Source organism: Thamnophis sirtalis, unplaced genomic scaffold (assembly GCF_051295495.1).
Source record: "Thamnophis sirtalis isolate CommonGarterSnake01/CBP01778 unplaced genomic scaffold, rThaSir2_p1.2 scaffold_7, whole genome shotgun sequence".
In the NCBI taxonomy this organism is placed as follows: Eukaryota; Metazoa; Chordata; class Lepidosauria; order Squamata; family Natricidae; genus Thamnophis; species Thamnophis sirtalis.
Genome location: NW_028261387.1, coordinates 52,875,656 through 52,896,436, shown reverse-complemented (window position 1 = coordinate 52,896,436; position 20,781 = coordinate 52,875,656). Strand labels below are relative to the sequence as shown.

Below are 20,781 nucleotides of genomic sequence, written 5' to 3'. Positions count from 1 at the left end.
AGTTCTTGTTTTTCACCCTGTAAAAGGTAGTACAAAAGGATAAATGTCCTTAAATTATGACCCATCAACAGAAAGTACAAATGCATTTTAGATTAGAGATGAACTTACTTTGCTACTGCAGATCAAAACTTCTATGGTACTTATTACTAGAAATTTCTGATGGCTTTAGTAGCTGGTTCTCCATTTGCAAAGTGGGCCCTAGGACTCTTCATAAGCCTGTTGTCCAGAGAGCTCATCCACAGAGCAGATAATATGCCCCTCCTAGCTTCTTGAGATAAAGGAAACCATAGCAGAGGAGCTGCACAAGGCAGGAGTTAAAAAGCACATTCAGTACCAGAAGATCTAGGCATCCAGTCAAATATTTCTTTTGTTTGCCCCTTGTCCAGCTGCCAGTAAAGCCCTTTTGGAGAAAAAGAAAAGCATCTACTGACTTCAATGTTCTCAGGATGCTAAGCCTGGACTGAATGGATTTTGTAAGGTGCTTAGTCACAGCAAGAGAGAGGAAAAGCTCATAATAGAAGAGGGCTCTAAGGCATAGCAGAATATTGATGCTGTCACTTCAATGGTTGGACGACTGATAAAAGGCAGGGATAAGTGTCTGAATCTCATCCCTGAGAATATCAAGGCTGGGAAGGAGCTGGGTTTTGGGCAAGGGGGAGCTAAGTGCAATCAGAGGCTCAAATGCAGAGAAGGAAGCAGCTGTGACAAGACAGGGATGGGTGAGCCCTTTCTGCTGTGTCTTAGCTTAGGGGAAACTTTCCAAAATGGGAGGAGGAGATTTCTCCCCAGGTTTTTGGCTTCAAGAGCTTAGCAGGAGGGACATGACTAATACACATCCCACTGGGGGAGTTAGATCAAAGGTACTGAAGTAGATACAAGGGGTTTCTGCTTCACAGGATCTGGTTAAATACAGCCTTTGTTACTAAGGCCCTCCAGAGTCAGGAATGGAGAAATACCTGATCTCTTCCTGCTTCTTTCTCTCCCCACTACACTGCTCCAACCAAGGGCTTTGATGCAGAATCAGCTCAAGTATGAAACACAACAGTAGCTGCTTGGCTACTTCTTGAAGGGAGGGGCAGGGGGATGGCAGGAAAGGGAGGGGTCAGGGGCTTCAAAAATGAGCCAAGTTGGGTTAGATACTACTCACATTTCTAAAGCTAGGAGTGGTAGAGTGGGAAGCAGCATCATACACAGGGCTTGCCACCAGCTGGATTCCTTTGGTGTTTACCAGGCAAGCAAAAGAATCTTTACTCTTTGATAGAAGCCGATGTGCACAGCTGCAGTGGTGCTTGCAGCTGTGGTTCTTAAGGCCTGCATTCAAGCCACTCATCATGGCATACAGTAGCCTCTGAGGCCAGGAGGTTTACCTGATGAAGGTGAGGTCATCTGTCTTGGGTGGGTTGACCTAGAGTTTTAGTGTTAAACCTAGCTTCCATCTGTTTGTAGCTCTTATTAGGAATATTGTACAGTATGCTAAGAATGAATTAGTAATGATAGCAGGCAGAGAAGGGGTTCTAATTGTCACCTTGGAGGGAGCATGTTTGAGATTGCTCAGGGTAATTGGACTTTGATGAAGCCACACTTGCTTGTGTTCCAAATTGCTTTGTAATATTTTTGTGCGTCTTGCTATAATTCTCTCTGCATGTGGTGCATAAAAAGCTGATTGCAGTTATTTTGTGCTAATTCACCTGGAATAAAATATTATAGCATTCCATAAATCATTTTAAGAAAGACATTTTTTAAAAAAATGAACTTATATTGTAGATTAAGATTGTCATCATTATATAGTATTTACTTGAGAGTGAGACATTCTGAACTTGATGAAACTTGCATTTTGGTAAACTATACACAAGATTGTACTCTATGACTAGATGTGTTATGCTAATGTGCTAATGATAAGAAAGACAAAGATTTAATATATGCTCTAAGCCAATGTGGCATTTTTGTTTGAGTCAGAGGTATAGGAAATAGAACAGCTTTTAAGCCTTGTAGATAACTAAGTAGCAAAAATAAATATGTACATATCTCACTGGAATTCTTTGGTTAGTATGTTATTGTTAAATACTAACTAAAGAATTCCAAAGTGAGATATGTACATATTTACTTTGCTACTTAGTTATCTATAAGTCTAGATCAGTGAGTCTTAAACTTTGATCCACCAACCATTGAGGTTGACTAGAACTGACCTTACATGCATTGCCAATCAGTTGGGAGGTCAGCCGGCCAGGCCACGGCTTGCTCATCACCCCATCCATGGTCACTGCCACTCAGCTGGTTTTCAAAGAAGGATCGGTGGTGAAAAATTGAAGTGTATAAGGAGATAATACAAGTAATAGCAGAAGTACTAAAATTCAGGAGATAGACAATAATGAACAGGAATGTCCACAAATTATATGCTAAGTAAAACTATGATCTTGCTACCTACTCCAAAAATAAAAACCTGGATTTATAAAAAAATGGATTTCAGTCAGCTGGAAAGCCACTTGCATGTAATATGGAGAGGTTTCTTTTGGACAAGATTTTGAGTATTTTTATGTATTTATTAAACTTTTATGCTGCCCATCTTGCCAAGGTGACTCTTACAATCATTTAATTAAAATACTATATAAAACACTAAACAATAGATAAAAACTATAACTTTAAAATTTAGTTAAAATTCAATTGATCATGATGGTGAGGAAAGAAGCAAAGTGTGTCGTGGAGATGGGGAAGTTTGTCTAAATAGCAAGTTTGTATGAAGAATGATTTGAATTAGGGCATGGGGATATAAAATAATTCAGGTTGTGTTTATGTTAGGATTCATCTTTTACAATTTTTAATATTAAAAGATCTTTTAAAATGGAAGGCATGTATAAATGCAACTATAGTCATATTACTTGCTAAAAAAGAAAAAGAACTCCCATGCTCTTAAAAACAAGTTTACAGAGAGGAGATATTTGATCAATTGCGGTAGTTTGTGACATTTTCTCAATGTTATCCAGAATGTTTGAGGAATTCAATTCTAGATTTTTGCTGTGTAGAAGTACAGCTTGCATGATTCAGAATAGGGTTTTTTAAGGAGCAGCTGGACATGAAATGCTGTCAAATATCACCATGGATAAAGTTTTTATCACTGGAGAGACATGGCAGCTTTTATGATTTACATTGTACAGTTCTTGATACAAGTCTTATATTTTTGTGACACACCATTTTGTTGTTTCTTCCTTTTTGTCCAACCATAATTCAGAATCCTATCATCTTAGAATGAACAGGCCATTGAGAAAAAAAGAGAAAACAGCATATATTCTTTACAACGTTATCATTATAAAGTTCGTCCATGTACACAATAGTAAAACTCTTGAGGAAAAAAAGTTTGGCCTAGAATTCTTTGTCTCTGCTCAAGACAAAGGGAGAAAGAAGCCTCAAATGTAGTGTAGATATATTATTTATTCATTGCAGTACTTCAGTATAAAAGAATATAACCGATTATCTCAAATACATTACTCTACAACTGCTAAAAAACAAACTAACCCAAACCAAACCTAAAAGAATGCAATATAAAAATATATTCAATCATATTAAAAATTGATACACCTCATTCAGAAGTAAAAGAAATAATGTATCTTCCAAAGTCAGTTACAAAACTGCATTACTAGAAATTCATGATGAAGAAAGTTGTGTTATAAAAAAGTGTATGTGTCTCCTTCAAAAAAAATGGAAAAGATTCAGCAACTAATATTAGTAGAAAAATGACAAACTTGCATATTGCAATTTAGACAGAGGCCAAATTTAGAAATAGTCATATTACATAAAAGCGTGGTATATCTCATTATTGTATAATCTATTTGTGAGCAATTTCAAGACCTCAGCTGTTCCTTTTTTTAAAGTAGACAGTCTTCCAAAACAAAGAGGCCTTCAGATATTTTTCTTGGACAGCCTTTTAAATGAAGGACTTCTGTTCTCTGTAAAATAAAATATGTTTTATAGGCATATCCTTGTATCCTGCATAGCACATATAAAATTGTTTATGTCACTTAAATAGAGCATAGCCCATTTTTTTTAGCAATACAGAAGTAGCCATCTTAATATGAAATATTTTGCTTATTTATTGAATTTATATCCTTTTTTTTCTTGAAAAGTTTAAGATGGAGTGTAACAGAATCTCCCTGATTTCAATCCTGTGAGGTAGATTGACTTGAAAGACAGGCATTTCCCCAAAGTCCTTCGGTGAGTTTTGTGACCACCTGGAAATTTGTACCTGGTTCTTCCTCTTCAATACTTTAAGCTCTGCTCTGCAACGTTACAGCAACACAGCTATACTGCATACTTTTTACTGCACTCGTACAGCAAAACATGTATTTTTCTGATCTTTGTAAATACAGATGATAGTAGCAACAAAAATGAAGTAAGTATATAATAAATTTTGGCAAGAGATTTTAATCCCATTTTATGGCTGAATCCTTGGCTTGGAAAATAGCTTACCCTATTTTTATGTTGTTTTGTGGATTGTAGCTTGTCGCAAGTTTTTCAATATTAGAGCACAATTTATGCTAATGAAAGTTCTACCTTTGTATCATCTAGTGCAGGAACAATGAAAACATGTAACACACAAGTTGTGGTTATTTTTCAAGATTCCTTTGAATTGAGCTTGATTTCTGGTGACTATATGCAAGTGCTCACATTGTTTTCTTGGCAGCAGAATGGAAGGGAATTGCCATTTATTACTTTCAGAACATTTTATCAAAATAGCTTACAAGTTTGGTTTTATTTTTGCTTTGGCAGAAAATTAGATACTTATATGGGGATGAAATCCTTTCAGGTTCATAGAAATCAGTGTGAGGATCTTCAAATTTATACTCTTTCACAATCTTGAAATGAATGGCCACAAACGTTTTGCTTTGTGAATAAAGCGTGCAATAAAACGAGAGTATTATAATGGGATGGAGCTTGCTATATTGATAGACATCAACTTGGAGTGGGTTTCAGGTCACACAGACCTTTTGACCATAGAAATGGTTTACTCAGTTCTAGGAGGTGAGGGGAACACTGCTCAGAAGGTCAAAAGGCAAGAAGAGAGAGACCATACACATGACAATACTTTTAATTATTTACACAGCTCAAAAAAGAAGCTCACAATAAGTAATGAATTATTTGCAGGAGGGATAAATGAACAAGGAAAGAAGCCTAAAGTAAAAAAAAAAAAGCATGCAAACCCTATTATATTTAAACAAAAGGTTAGGAAATAAAGAGTAAGAAAGGAACAGAATCAGAAGAAGAAAGCAACATTGGATAAACAAACTAAACTAAAGAAGAATCAATGGACTGTGGGGATGAAAATAATGAAAGAAAGAAAATCGGGTGACTGCAAAAGCAGAACACAACCATACGTAAACACACCTGCACTAGAGATGATCTTGGATGATACGGAGACATGGTCGCAAGCATGGGGATCTCGGTGGTAGGTGTGGGAAAGAAGAAAATGTCATGGCATATATGTCATGACATTATCCTGCAAATGCCAGATTTTGCATTATTTGCACAATGTCATCATGAAACATGACGTCTAGCTGACTCGAAACTGCAATGGCAATGAATGTACATAAATCTCTCTGTCTCTACTCTCTACAATTTGCCTTAGCCCAAATGCTACAATTGGTCTAATTTATTTCAAGGGTCACTTTGATTTGAGGACACATTTATCAAGCTGTTAGTCTAAAGCTCTTGATTTCCACCAAGTTATTATGTGAGGAAGACCCCAAAGAAGTGTCCAGTATGCCCCCCCCCCATACTGTATGTTGTTGGGTGCCATTTGTAGCAGGCTGAGTCCCCCAAACTATGTATCAGCATTCTGTGGAAGCTTTTGCACAGAAGAGAAGACAACTTTGATATACTGGCTTTCTCTTGAGGGAGTTGAAAGCCATCCCGAATCTCCTATTCTACTGACATTTGTGTTTCATGTTGAATTTGAGTGCAGTCCTGGAATGTAACACTCTTAGAATTACGAGGAAAGAAATATTCTGAAAATTTATGGATTCACAGTGCATAACTGACTTTTCAGAGGCTTTTCAGAATATAATAGCCATAGGAAATGTATGGCCTTAAAAGCTCCTGCTGAAAAACAAGGAACATCTCTAACAATGTTTCTAATGGTAAGCACAACCAAACAATTTCATCTGCTAAGACAAGCAAACAACTGATCAAAGTTTTATAACAGAAATTGTTTTGTGCTGCGAGTACTTATAGAATATTAAGCAATTTTTGTATTATGTCTCAAGTTACTCTGTTCAGTTACTGGTGGTCGACTTACACCTGATTTTATGACCTTTTTGTCATAGTTGTTAAGTAACCCACTGGAGTTAAGTGAATCACACAGTCATTAAGCGAATATGGCATCCCCCATTGAGTTTGCTTTGATTTGTGGAAAGACAACTGGGAAGGTCACAAATGTTCATCACATGACCCTAGGACACTACAGGTAATCCTCAACTTACGACCACAAATTGAGCCAAAAATTTATGATGTTAAGTGAGAAATTTATCAAGTGAGTTTTGCCCCATTTTATGACTTTTCTCACCACATTCGTTAGGCGAATCACTGCAGTTCTTAAATTAGTAACATGGTTGTTAAATGAATCTAGTTTCCCCATTGACTTTGCTTGTTGCAAAAGGGATACTACTCCATCATAAATGTGAACCAATTGTCAAGCATCTGAATGTAAGTCACGTGACCATGGGAATGCTGCAATGGTCATAAGTGTGAAAAGTGGTCATAAGTTACTCTTTCAGTGTAATACAATACTGTAGCCTGAGAAGTGGTGGTGACTGAGTAAAGTACATGTATGACTTAGCTTTATGTCTGTAAAGTTCTGTTCTGACCAGGGACACATAGTTCTGGATGACAGCTCTCATCATTTCTGACTATTGGGTTGATCTGATTCTCTGGATTTGAGGGATGATGGAATGGTTCAAATGAACTTGGTTAGCTTTTTGCAGATTATTTATTGTACCTCTTTCGAATTAAACATATTTATTTATTATAGTTATTTATACTTGCCTTTCAAAATGACAATCCTCCCAACATGATTGATCAACTATCTTAATAATATATATATAAGCAAACATACAAGAATATTGCTTAAAAGCAAACTTCCTTTCTTCCTCCAGGTTTGCTAGTGATAACTTCTCAGTGTGGGAGAAAGAAAATATCCAGCTATTAGATACACAGGTATCTAATTTAGATACTGTGCTTTTCAAGATATAAATCCCTTTTCTTTTTGAAGAGAATAAATACTTAGATTTCTAGAATCACATATTAGGCTAGGAGCCCTATAGATCCAACTCAAGCGTCTGTATCAATATGCTAGGATGCTGCTTTCACTGCTTGAAAAGCACATATTTCTGGGCTTTTAATACAACATTTTCAAAAGGCTAATCCAAAAAGTAGTGAATATCGGGAAGATGCCTCCTATATCATCTGTTCACCTTCTGTCTTGATAAGTTAGTAAATAAACACTGTTGTTGAGCAAGCATGAGTCAGAGCAATGTTTGCAGAGAGAGAGAGAAGGAAAGGCAGAGGGCCAACTCTTCAGCTGCGCAAACTGATGTAAATTCATTGATTTTCACTGGCGCTGGGCAGATTTAGTCCACAAATTCCATCTTGAGGACAAGGTGCAGACACATTCATTAAAGAGCAGGAAGTGTTCCCATCTGTAGGAAGGAGCACTGGGGAGATTTTGTTCTTCTCTAATTAAAGCATTTTCCTTATTCTAAAAGCCCTTATTTCTTTTTGAATTCCTCCTGAGAAGCTTGTTTGAAAAGGCAGCTGAGAAGAGAGACCATCCACCTGAAATGCAGGAGGGAGAACTATACACTCAATACAATTCTCTTTATCCCTTTTGTACAGCAGTTACAAAAAAAGTTTTTGTTTTGCACACCTTTTAGAGCTCTGCATGCCAGCATTCATTCGTTTCAGACTATTTTCATGAGTAATGCTTTAATCAGGTCTCACATTTCTTGCATTTGTAAATGGAATGAAAACCTACATTGACCAGAAATGTACAGTTGAGGGGTTCCCCCCCCCCACTCCTTTCTGTCTTACATTACATTCACAGATGACACACATCAGAAGAAAAGGTACTGTAACGTATTTGTGGAAACAGTTCTTAACTGTGTGTGTCTAGTATTCAAAACTTTTTAAATGAGTATGACGCACAGTGCCAAGAGATGTTTCAAATCCATGCTTCTCAGGAAGGACTGGAAAATAATACAATATAGAAAGAGAATCAAATGGCTTCTCTTTGACAGGCAATTACCTTTCCGCTTTGTGCAGGAAATTGCCAGATGCATGCTTTCAGCTGTGCCTTAGCATGCGTGGCCAGAGTGTTGTGCAAAAGAAAACCTATGGTTTAGGGTATGATTGCTATATGTGTGAAAATGTCCTAGGTCTTGTTTGATTCACCATGTAATGTGAATGTAGATCAGTTTGTAAATATTCAAACTGAATTGGGCCCTAACACCTAAAATTTGCAGTGCCATGTAGACAATTGCCCCCGGCTTTTGACAACTTGTCATTCAATACTTCAATATTTGGCTTTTCTGGATTCCCAGTATATAGCCTTTTCAGGCTCACAATCATTTGTTTTCATTTCATGACAAGAAATTTTCAAGCAATGTTTGCGGGCATTGAAATGGTTGTATTCAAGAAATAATGTATTTTCTTTATCTGCAGATGTGTCAGATAGAAATTTTTTAATTCATAGAGTATGTTATTCTTTGAAGGAACCATTTTTAGAGGGATGACTTCAATGGATTCCAGCGGCAGCCTGACAGTGAAATAGGATTTCAGGCTTTTGCCCTGGACATTTGCACAACATGATCTTGGTCAAGTTTCAGATGGCGTTCAGAAGAGTAGGACATGCACCTTTATTTTTGGAACTTCTCAAAATTATATTTTGCCCTGTGTATTGCTGCCAGTCTGTTATGCTGAGCCCTTTCATTTAAGCCACAAGGACTAAAGGTTTGTGTGCAGCCTGTGGATTATGCAGTATATGACTCCATTTGCTCAGACAATCAGTCCAAAGTAGCACAATTGTGAACTGTATGGCATTTATCTGTCCTTGTTCCAAGACATGCCTTCCTGTAGGAAACAGGATGGGGCCACTAAAAGCTTATTTCCCAGTGAGTACAAACAGGCGCAAAGTAAATTTCATTAGATAGGAGCCCAGACTGTGCTGGAAACAATCAAAGTAGGTGAATTACTAATGAGATGACCAGTCAAGAGAAAATTTCCAGGAAAACTCTCTATGGCACAGATTTGGATAAGGTGGCCACAGTTTGGAAGATTTGTTTTCATTTCTTTTCTATTTTCCAGAGGCTTTCGGCTTATCTTTCTTAAGTCCTCTGCTGTGGTCTATGGCTTTTTATTCCTATGTGATTGCTTTTTATAATTCATGTAGGGCTAAAAGCCATGGGTTACACAAAGGAATAATCAACTCTCTTGGGTACCTCCAGCAAAGCTGTGTGAAATACAGATTCCTGAACTCTTTCCTCCTCCTTTTAAAAAAGAAACCATCCACATTTATTTTGGAAGAATGTGACAGACCCACTCAGCAAGAGAACGTACAGGAGACTGGAACTCATTTCTTTCCTTTTTCTGAGCTGCTTCTCTCCGTTCAGAGATGAAAGGAAGACTACTTCAAAGATGCAAGGTGCAGTTTAATACATGTGAGATGTTTCCCAAAAAAAGAAAGAAGGAAAAAAGCACTGCCTTTCAAATATAGGTTCCAAACCTTCCCTTACCCGGTAGATCCCCATAATAAATGTTTTAAACAGAATGCGGTGCCATTTCCATAAAAGACCCAGTGAAATAGCTAATGAACCATGGAGAGAACAGCTAGCCACAATTACAAGCTCTTCCTCATAGGTTTAGAAGTGTCGAGATGAGTTGAGATATTTATTTGGGAACATAATGTGCAAAACCTTGGGAGGTTGGTGCAGAATAAGATTGCCTATCTGTTTTTGTAGCCGTTCCTTTGAAATTCAGGAGTAAGCAAGTGATCATGTTTATCTCTGCATTGCACAAAAAATATCACCGTGGCTCTGTCTACACAACATACGGTTATCCATAGTTAGTGTATTCATAACTTACTCAACTCAATTTTCTGGATTTATATCATATTCTGCCAGAAGCATAAGCTATCCACAAAGACGGAGTTTGCAGAACATTTTTGCTAAATGTTACTGACTGGTATGTAGCTATATTTGTTGAGTGAATACAGCCATGAGAGCCATAATGTTTTAGCTGCTTTGTGCCATAACAAATGAATAGTCATCCTGTTTCTGGGTAGGATATCTGAGATTTCCTTCTATCAAGAGTGCCCCAGAAAGGCTGCCTGAGTTCCTTCAGTAGATGCTGTCTTTCTGAGAGCCATTGCCAACTGCAAAGGTCATACCACACACCTGCTTTTCTGATTGTACTTGCTTGTAGTGGTGAATGAGTGGGACTTGGATGGCCAGTGCATAATTAACTAGCAATAATAGGAATGGGGTGGAGGGGATAAAGAACCCATTTAACCAGCTTCTTTATTGCAAACCAAAATGTTTTCTTCTGCTGGGAAAGTAATGAGCAAAATCCCATTTGCCTTTAGCCCAGTCTGAATTGGAACAAAACCCCTATGGAATGTGCAGTCCTGTTTTCACTGTTCCATCTTACCATCAATTGTATCCCTTAATGATCAGGGCAGCTGCACTGGGGGCCCAGGAGTCTTTGAAGGCCAGGCTTTTAAATGGTCAGCATTGCTAATAAGGATTGGGGAACCTTTCTTCTCAAACACTGGCCTTTCCTGTATGGTACCTGCTCAGATTTGTTTCTCTCTGATTTCTGAGTACATCTGCAAGAGCCACCGGTGTTGTCTGCTGATTTATTTTATTTTTTAAAGAAAAGAACCATAGGGACAGCTGTGTAATACCTCTTAGGATCAACCAAGTGTTCACAAAGCTCACTGAACAAGCTTTTGAATTATATAGAATTCCTTTGTTGGCAGGAGTTTACAAAAAAAATCAAGAGAAAGAGAGAAAAGAAAAAGAAGAATATGGTGATATATAGGATATACATACTGGGCTTGCTGTATAGTTGTAAGTCTCCAGATTGCTATGTGGTTAAGTGGGACTTGCTGGCTAATTAAAGAACGGTGCTTGGAGGTTGGATGGAATTTTTAGGTCACAACAGGAGTATGTATCCTTTTTAGGGGACCCCTTTTTATTTTTGAATGACTTCAATGGTTTCAATCATATAAGTGAGAGCAGGACAAAAAACAATAAGAAGCGAGCCAGAATAATAAATGTAATGTCTGTTAATTTTGAATTCTATTAATATAAAATATATAGTTAATAAAACTAGTGTCTACCTGCGCTGTGCAATGCTTTGGATGGGATTTGAAAGAGGTTCTTCAGAATATATAGAAGCAGCTCATATATCTGACACTTTGGAGCTGAGGAGCTGAATGCATATCTCTACACACGCTTCCATACTAAATCCAAAGGCCTGCAGGGCCCTACGGTCTGTGTGTTTAATAAGGTCCTCTTGCTATTTGTTTAAAGTGTGACTGTACGAAAGAGCTGTGTGTGTGTAAGTGTTTGTGACTCTGGGTAGCTGAATGTGGCTCAAGGTTTCAGATTGTAGTCCCTAAAATTATATAGAAGGGTGCTGAGATTAAAGTTACCAGGAAAAATTCAGCCGTTTGTGCTCTGGTGGTTATAACAGCAGCACAGATTAGTAGATAAATTTCCCATACAATCAAGATAAGAATTGCCAGCAATTAACAATACTCAAAAATATCAGTGGTAAATAAAGAACCTGAGATCTCCTCTTCATAGATACAAATTCTAGCAGCTGAATGTAGTCTTAAGCAGAACTGAAGATGTCTTGTAAAATAGAAAATAGAAGAAATAATCTGGCAATCTTTTTATTAGCAAAATCAAAATATACATTGTAGTAGGGAATACTGAATATTGAGGCAATAGAAGCCAAATTGAACAGATTTAATTAGTGGATAGAGGACTAGAATGCTTTTCCGCCTTACAAAGACAATTCCATCTTTGAGATCACATAGATGGTAAAAAGTCTGGATAGCATATTTTTAATTCCACATAATTGTAATGGTTCCTCAGGTAATCTAATAGACAGGGACAATTTGTCTCTTTATTTAATTAAATATCGAGCATCCAACATCCTTTATTTATATTCCAGACACAGGAGACTGGCTTAGTCTGTCTTCAGAAACTAGATACGGTTGGACCCGCTTAATCCATCGATGGGAAACTAATAGGGCATACTGGGGCTATTAGCCTGGATGGGGTAGTTGAACAGCAATCTCTTGTTGACAAGAATACTGCATAAATATTTCATACTAATTATGTATAACTAAAGGTGTACCCATTAACTGGTTTATAAAACTTCAATATGTTTTTGATACATATGTTAGATTCTTGTCCCTTTCAATTTGTTATACTATATTGATCTGTTTTTTTTTTTTTTAGCAACACAGGTAAAAAAAGAAACTTTCAGCCATCTATGTTTCTGCAAATCATTTGACTGCAAGAGAGATGCTGTAAGAGAATGCTCATTTTCTAGGACACTAACAGAATGTTGGATAAATTAGCACTGGAGTGACTGATAGGGAGAAAAATATGGGGACCGGAATGGATCCCACCTATCTGTTAAATTCTAGCCAACTGAATTTCTCTAGTTTCCCAGGTTTATCTGCTTTCTACCTTCTGTAATTTGAGTACTGGTTTAGCATTCTTGCACATCTCATTCATTTGCCTCCCTCTATTCTTGGCAATCATATGAAATCCAAGTCCTTTTACAGCAAAGATTTATACCTGATCATTTAGAACTGAACTATATTTTTAGTAAGAGGATTGCAATCTTTATCTGTTTTACTACTTTTCTAAGAAGCAGATCTCCTCAATTTTTATATGGACAGTTCTCTGTATATATTCACTGCGCTAATTATGGATTACAAAATATCAGTAGCACAATGCATCCAATATTGTAAAATATAACTTTATATTTTGACAAACCATGATTCTTTAAGAGTTAAAAGTTCATCAGGAGACATCTAACTTTGAGTAACTAATCCATGGAGGCACTGAGAATATCATTAGGCTGATAGTTTGAGGGAGAACATCTTAGCCACCTTTGTTCTAATTGCAAATTTTACAAAGCAAATTATTAATGAAAGATAGAATGCAGAAGAGAAAAGCAAAGAGCTTTCACAATATAGGTTGCACAAGAGAAGGAGATGAATAAAATTTCATATAAATATTAGATACTTACAACTGAAAGTTTTCTGGAGGAAGGTATGTCTAATTGGGAAGAATTGGTAAATAGGAACATATTGCAAAATTCTGTCACAATTTGGTGCAGCTTTTTATTTGCTGCTAAAGGTACAAGTGTCCTGTTTTCCTTGCTATTTAATCACCGCAGTGAAATACTTCTGAGCTTGCAGGATATATTGGATGACAAAGTAGCCAGCCATATATTAGCCTCACATATTGTGTAAATCCAACTCATGGGTTAGTTTATGATTCCTTGTTGTACAAGCTGAGAGATTTTATGAAATTTGTTTGCTACCCATCTCATATCCAATGACAATTTGGTTTTGACTACCCATGCAAATACTGGACATAGCATCAATGTAGTCTTCTGTTTGGGGGGGGGAAGTACTTTTTTTCCATAATATCAGCCATAGACTACTAGAGTAAACTGATGTGTAAGTTTTTATAATTTACTGTGTCAACCCACAAAAGAATCTGCATATCATATTGAGTCACATATTGGCCAACCTCATCTTACCATTTTTGTATGAAACCAACTGATCTGAGAGGCACATCAAGGTTTGTCTCCGTTGGGCTGACATTTAATAATGATGCTGGCTATTCACTAAATTATTCACTAATGATAGCAATTCTCTAGAGAGATATTAAAAGCTATCTGCCAGTTACAAATATTGCCAGTATTGCTTGTGTGCTAGTCTTCATTTGGAAAGCCCTGACATTTCTTTTTACACATTTGGCAAACAGGTGTGTATAAAGCTAGAGTGTTCATTACAAATTGTGTATTTGTCTCTGCCTCTTTTTGGCAGGAAAACTCAGATGGTGTTGAACCATAGAAAAACCCTCTTTCTTTTTGATAGAAAATGGCTTATTAAGTAACAGGCTACCCCACTGGTGCTGACTCAGGCAGAAACTAATGAACACCCTGGCTGGCCATTTGAAATTTATTGCACCTATTAATTACAACCATTAGATGCAGCCAGTGAAATTTTTATAATGAGGACCCTTGCGACTTTGCTTTCCTAGCAGCAAATTAACTGTGTATATGAAGGCTGAGGAGGGGAGAGAGGGTTAGAATCAATGGCATCAGCATACTTTACAGAAGCAATGTTTTAATTAGTGGTTCTCTGCAAACACCGCAGCCTGAAACTCCAGCTGAATATGCATCATTATTTCCCATTAAAGAGACAATGCTTCCCTTTACTAATTGACTTTATTTCCTTTTAAGGTTTTTTTAAAAGCAGAAATTGAATACTTTATGTTTGGGTTTGTATATATTGGGTGAGGGGATTGTTGTTAATGAAATTCAGAGTTAATAATTAAAATAGAAGTTAAAAATGTGGCTAAAACAAAAGGTGAAGTATCTCTATCTGTCTCACATTAGCACTCCACCTTTATTTGGAGGTGCTCAAAGTAGCATCATATGTTGCAATGATCTCATACTTAATACAACCCTGTGGGGTAAACTTCAATTGAGTGAAAATATATCTTTATTGGTCATGGAATATAAATTGAATCCTAAATAACATTTAATGCCCTAGTTACCAATTATTTTCATGGTAATTCTGGAACCAATTAGAGGTAAATTTGACCTCTGGCTAAGACACTGAGCTTGTTGATCAGAAAGGTCGGCAGTTCGGTGGTTCAAATCCCTAGCGCTGCGCAACAGAGTGAACTCCCGTTACTTATCCCAGGTTATGCCAACCCAGCAGTTCGAAAGCACATAAAAATAGGGAACACCTTTGGTGGGAAGTGTTCCGTCTGCCTTCGGCATTTAGTCATGCCAACCACATGACCATGGAACTTCTTTGGACAGCGCTGGCTTTTCAGCTTTGAAATGGAGATGAGCACTGCCCCATAGAGTCAGGAACGACTAGCACATATGTGCGAGGGGAACCTTTACCAGTAAAAGGTATGGGCGTGATAATATTTTCAGCAAAATTATATAAATCCCACTTCTGCTTTTGTCACATCATTGTCTGTTTTTACTTATCCATAGTCCATTCTTATTTATCTTTTCCCCTGCCTTTACTACTTGTTGCACTGCCCAACTGCTGATTGTGGCAGCATCTAACCAGAAGAGGGCTTCAAAAATTTCAGCAATGAGTTGTCTGCCCAGTTGGTGGGTGGGCATGGGCATGATGGGCATGGCCTAGTTGGCCTCCTGCACCATGGGGGGGTCGTTTTCACCTTCCCTAGGCTCCAGAGGCTTTCCTCGAGTCTCTTGGAGGGCGAAAACTGCTTCTCCCAGGCTCTGGAGGCTCTCTGGAGGCTGGAAATGGGCCCGTTTCCAGCCTTCCGGAACTTCAGGGAGGCCCATTTTTTTCCCTCCCTGAGCTTCCGCACAGGCCCTGCACTTACCTCACATCCAAAACGTGGCATGTGGAGACTCCTAGGAGGGGAGGAGCAGGGTGAGAAAGGAGGGGTGGAGTAGGCGGGGCCAGCCTGGAATGGGGTTTGGAGGTTCTGGGAACCGCCGATAACGTTAGCTATGGGTTCTCTTGAACCCAGGTGAACCTCTAGCAGCCCACCCCTGCATCTAACCCATTTTGACTGAGTTTAAAAAGATAAATGGCATCACATGTGGTTAGTATTTGAATGGCAAAACAGGACTGTAGGCTAACATCCTGGAAGCAGGCAGTAGTAAAGCCACTTTGATATTTAAAGCCAAGAAATCTAAATCGACATGTCTATGAAGTCGCTAAATGGTCAGGTTTGGTTTGAAGGAAACATTACCTGCCACAATAGAAGAAAAGTGTATATTATCTAGTTACTTACATTTACAAGTTACACCTTTGCAATTTGTTTGTTTTTCATCAAGTCACCCTAAGTTGATGGACTATTTTATTTTATTTATTTTATTTCTATGCTATCTATCTCACTTGTACAGTAACTCTGAACATCCTACAATATTTAAACAAAGGTAAAAAGATTCTAGAATATAATTAAAATGAGTAAAATTTAGTAGAAAGGACTGAACAAAGAAGCTGAACACAAGATGGGCAACCTGGTCAGCCACCACCACCATAGGAGGGCTGCAGGCCAAGTGACAGAGCCACGTTTTTAGGCTCTTCCGGGAGACCAGGAGAGTGGAGGCAAACCTCTCCTCAAGTGGAAAAATATTCCAGAGGGTGGGACACAGCAGAAAAGAAATGTTTAATTAACTATTGACTATGCTATGTGTACCTTACCTTTGCAGTAAGGTAAAATTTTCCAGAAATTTTAGTCTTGACACACCTTTATTAATAAACACCCATCTTAACACTTAGAAAGGGCTGTAGGTTTCTACTGCATTGCTTACTGAAGAGTCCAGGATCAATTTTTCCATCTACAAGTAATATTGGAAAAGTCTCCAGCCTGAAACCCAGGATTGTTACTGCCAGTCAGTGCAGACAATCCCAAACTAGATAGATCAATGGTCTGATTTGCTGTAAGGCTTTTCTTATATTTCTGTTTAATGCACCAAGACCATTTTATAATTTTCTTTGTTTTATAATTATGTAAACATATTAAAAGATCTTTGTTATGTTAAATGGCATCCAGACATATGGATATACCTGTACATTGTACAGGACAGAAATGTGGGATACCCTTGTGGTAAAATACTAAATTCAATCATTTCCATGATGAGTTTCATCTGATTTGATGGAAGGACTAGCCAATCTCAATCTTGTATTACAAGTGTGAGAGAGATGCATATCATCCCAAGATCAGGATTTTTCATGATAGCAGCAACAAAATGCTTAAATATGTGATGACTTTATGATGCCTGTATAATCACTACCTATTTTTTAGAACAAGGTAAAGTAGGTTAGAATGTCAATTGTTTGCAGAAAGATAGGTAAAGGGTAAAGGTTAAGGTTAAGGTTCCCCTTGCACATATTTGCTAGTCGTTTCCGACTCTAGGAGGTGGTGCTCATCTCTGTTTCAAAGCTGAAGAGTCAGCACTGTCTGAAGATGTCTCCATGGTCATGTGGCTGGCATGATTAAATGCCGAAGGCACACAGAACGCTGTCACCTTCCTACCAAAGGTGGTTCTGCTAGGTTGGGAGAAGCTGGTACAAGTAATGGGAGCTCACTCCGTTACGTGACTCTAGGGATTTGAATTTGGATTTGAACGACGAGCTGCTGACATTTCTGATTGACAAGCTCAGTGTTTTAGCCACTGAGCCACCGCATCTCCAGAAAGATAATGGTTATCCAAACCATATTCCAGGACCAGAGTTCACCCATGGTATTTTGCAAATATTGGTTAATCATCTGCATTCATGGATATTATTAAGTAGTAGAAATAAGTCTTTTAATAATGATGCTTGATATGATGGCAGGGCGGATTTTAGTGGGGATTTGAAAGGGGTTGTTAAGATGACTGTATCGTTTTCACCCATTTCCTGTTAAAAATGGGAAAAGATTCCATTCACTTTCAGCCATTATACTGCATAGAATCACAATCATTCCAATTATAGTTTAGCACAGTCTATATATCCAACTTTTGTGGCAGAAGTCAAAATAAGAATGCAAAAACTGCCCATCCTTTGTCCCTGGCTTAATGTGTTCTTTTTGCTCATTTCTCACAAAGGGTTTTAACAAATTGGATCCCTTCCTTTCCTCATTGCTGAGTGAATGTGTGAAAAGAGTAAAGATTTCCAATTTCAGCAGCAGGGGCTTAACTGTTAGGAAGAGCAAAAACCTGGCGAAATCGGTAATTGTTGGTCTAAGGAATTGGTCTGTCCAGCTGGTTCAGAAAGACATTTATTAGGGCTCAGGAAAAGTGACATTATTAAAGTGAGCATGCTGATTTCAGACAGCTCCCGATTCATCACTCTGACAGTGACAAACACAGCCTGAGGTTAAGCAAATGACTACAGAGAATTCTTTGGCTTTACATTTTTAATATTCACTGTGTTTTCTTGGCTGCAGAGATTCCTATTCAAAGGATCTTCTTCCTTGAATAGAAAGGGCAAAGTAGGGCCATGAAACATGCTTGGATTTTGCAAATCAAGTAGGGCCTCTGTCATTCCCCTCACTCTAGTTCATTTATCTTGTACCTGAATGGAAAGTGGAGGGTCAATTTTTAAAGGTTCCATGTTACAAGCTTTCCTAAATACACTAATAACTCCCTAATGGAATTGGGACTCCTGTCACTCAGACCACCCAGGTCTCCAGGCAAACAAGTGGTTTCTGGTGCTTTTGAATTTTCCCCAATTCGCCCCTCCTCCATTTCTATTCCCAGGGAATCTAATACTGCAATACACAAAGTGCCTTGTCTCTGCTACCATCCTCCTCTCACTGGTAACATGATGTACTGTCAATGGAGCTATCTATCCTTGAAAACAGTTGAGAAGCAAAATTGATAACATATTTTTGACTATACACATAGAATCAGAGGCTACCATTATGACTTTGTAGCAACTGTGGCGCCTGCGATGTTTTATGAGTTTGCCTATTTATTTCAGATGTTTCATTACCTGACTATGTAACATCATCAGTACTAGCTCTGATAAATTTAGCACTGATGGTAATTAGTGTCAGTTAATTAAAGCAAGCAAGCAAGCAAGCAAGCAAACAAACAAACAGACAAGCTCTGAGAATAACACGGAGTCCAACTCTGAACTACATTTATTCTCTTCTAGCACCTATACTCATTATAATTGGACATCCAGATGTAATTCTAAATACACGTTTCTTTTGAATTTAAATGCTTTACATGTCCTACAGCCACTGGCTTGAAAGATTGGCTTAGTTCCTTCACTTCGTTATATCCTGCTTCTTTCCAGAGCTTAGGTAGATATCCAAGGCTTTCCTCAATCATTTTTGCCCTGAGGTATTAATGAATAGCTGAAGAGAGGTAAAAAGGACTATTTAGGTCCTTGAGCATAATCCTTGTCCAGTTTATGTCTGTTTACTATTGAAATTTTCTTTGCCATTAATAGGTTGAGGTTAATAAACCAATGAGGGTTTGGACTAAGGTCTTATTAGTCCACCATTAATTACATAACAAAGATCTTTTTATCTACATACTGCTAAATCTTTCCTTGTTTGTAAACTTCAATTAGTCCAAATGTTGCATCATAGTGCAAAACATTTTGAATCATGGTACCTCAAATCCTATAAATACAATATCCAGGACCCATTACTCCTGTGTGCAAAAGATGGCTTCCAGGTCTGATAGGGAAACTGACTTTTAAGATTCTTCATTCTAGTTTTATGAGCAAAATTTTGGCTGCTGCAGCATTGCCACAATTAACCAGTCACATGACTATGATTTCTGCTGCTCCCTGCCAGCTTCACACAAACAAAGTCAATACGGAAGCCAGCAGGGAGTCAGAAATCACTCCTACTGTGTCTGCTTTTTTACTTTTTCATGGTCATCCAGCTTCTCTGTTTAGATAAGGAACTATCTTTGAAAGGATCACCCAACAGATCATGGCTTATCTAATACCTTTATAAGTTTAGATAACTCAACTGCTTCTTGAATGAAAGTGCTTATATGTGTCCCAGGATAATGTTGCAGGATCAAATCTGGGTTGATCACCAGGACAAGAGGTTTAGTCTTCTGAGCTTTTGGACTCATGCTGGAGTTCACTCAATTAGTGCAAGCAGTACTGTCAGCACTTCTCCAGGAACTAGAATATGGGCTCCAGCATAAGTCCGAAGGCTCAGAATACTAAAACTCTGGTCCTGGTGACTGACCCAGATTGGAACAATTCCTTCTGCATTAATGTTATACACCTTTGTTCTTTATTTTTTTTTACTTTAAGAACCAACCATTAGGGATCGAACTAAAGGCTCACCAAGTACAGAATTCTGTTTTTGTGTTTGTATTTGTATTTATTAGTTTGTCAAATACAAGGCAGCAGGTATAAACATGGACATGAACAAAAGAAATGAATACAAATAAATGGAGACAGTAGGACAGGGAGGGTAGGCACGCTTGTGTACTTCTGCACACCCTATTTATGGACCTCTTAGAAATGGGGTGAGGTCCACGGTAGATAGTAAGGGTGAAGCTGTGAGGGTTAGAGGATGTAACAACAGAGTCAGGTAGAGCATTCCAGGCATTGACCACTCTGTTGCTGAAGTCGTATTGGCCAACCGTATGTCTCTGGGAAGCCAACAAACAGAAGATAAAGGAAATATCATACCTTCCACTCAAGCTCCTCAGTTTTTTGGTTTTGACTATTTTTACCTTGATTCTTAAACTTTGGGTACATGTGTTCCTAGAAAGAGAAGACAGATATGTTTAAGCTATGTTTATAATAAATACATGTTGGCAATTCTAGTACTGGATTTCAAATTACAACCTGCCATCTAAAATTGGCAACCAGATTAAAGACAGACTATCATGATTATATGTACCATCTAACAATAGAGTTATCTGGCTGGCTTATCATAATCATTAAAATATTAAACTGCAAGTATACGTCACTAAAAATTAACAACAAAGGCATTTAGAATAAAGTTT

The 20,781-nt window shown here is 37.9% G+C and overlaps 1 protein-coding gene across 3 annotated transcripts in view; it reads left to right on the top strand.

The window, feature by feature from the left end:
• BLACAT1 (BLACAT1 overlapping LEMD1 locus) overlaps window positions 1-20,781 on the top strand; it is a 91,522-nt gene that overhangs the window by 60,878 nt on the left and 9,863 nt on the right. Inside the window, exon 1 of one of the 3 annotated variants that reach the window (XM_087720812.1) lies at window positions 1,162-1,376. The exons of the other annotated variants lie outside the window; for them this stretch is intronic. The gene's annotated coding sequence lies outside the window, so the exon portion shown is untranslated. Of the gene's footprint in view, window positions 1-1,161; window positions 1,377-20,781 lie in introns of those variants that run through there. 3 annotated transcript variants of the gene reach the window in all.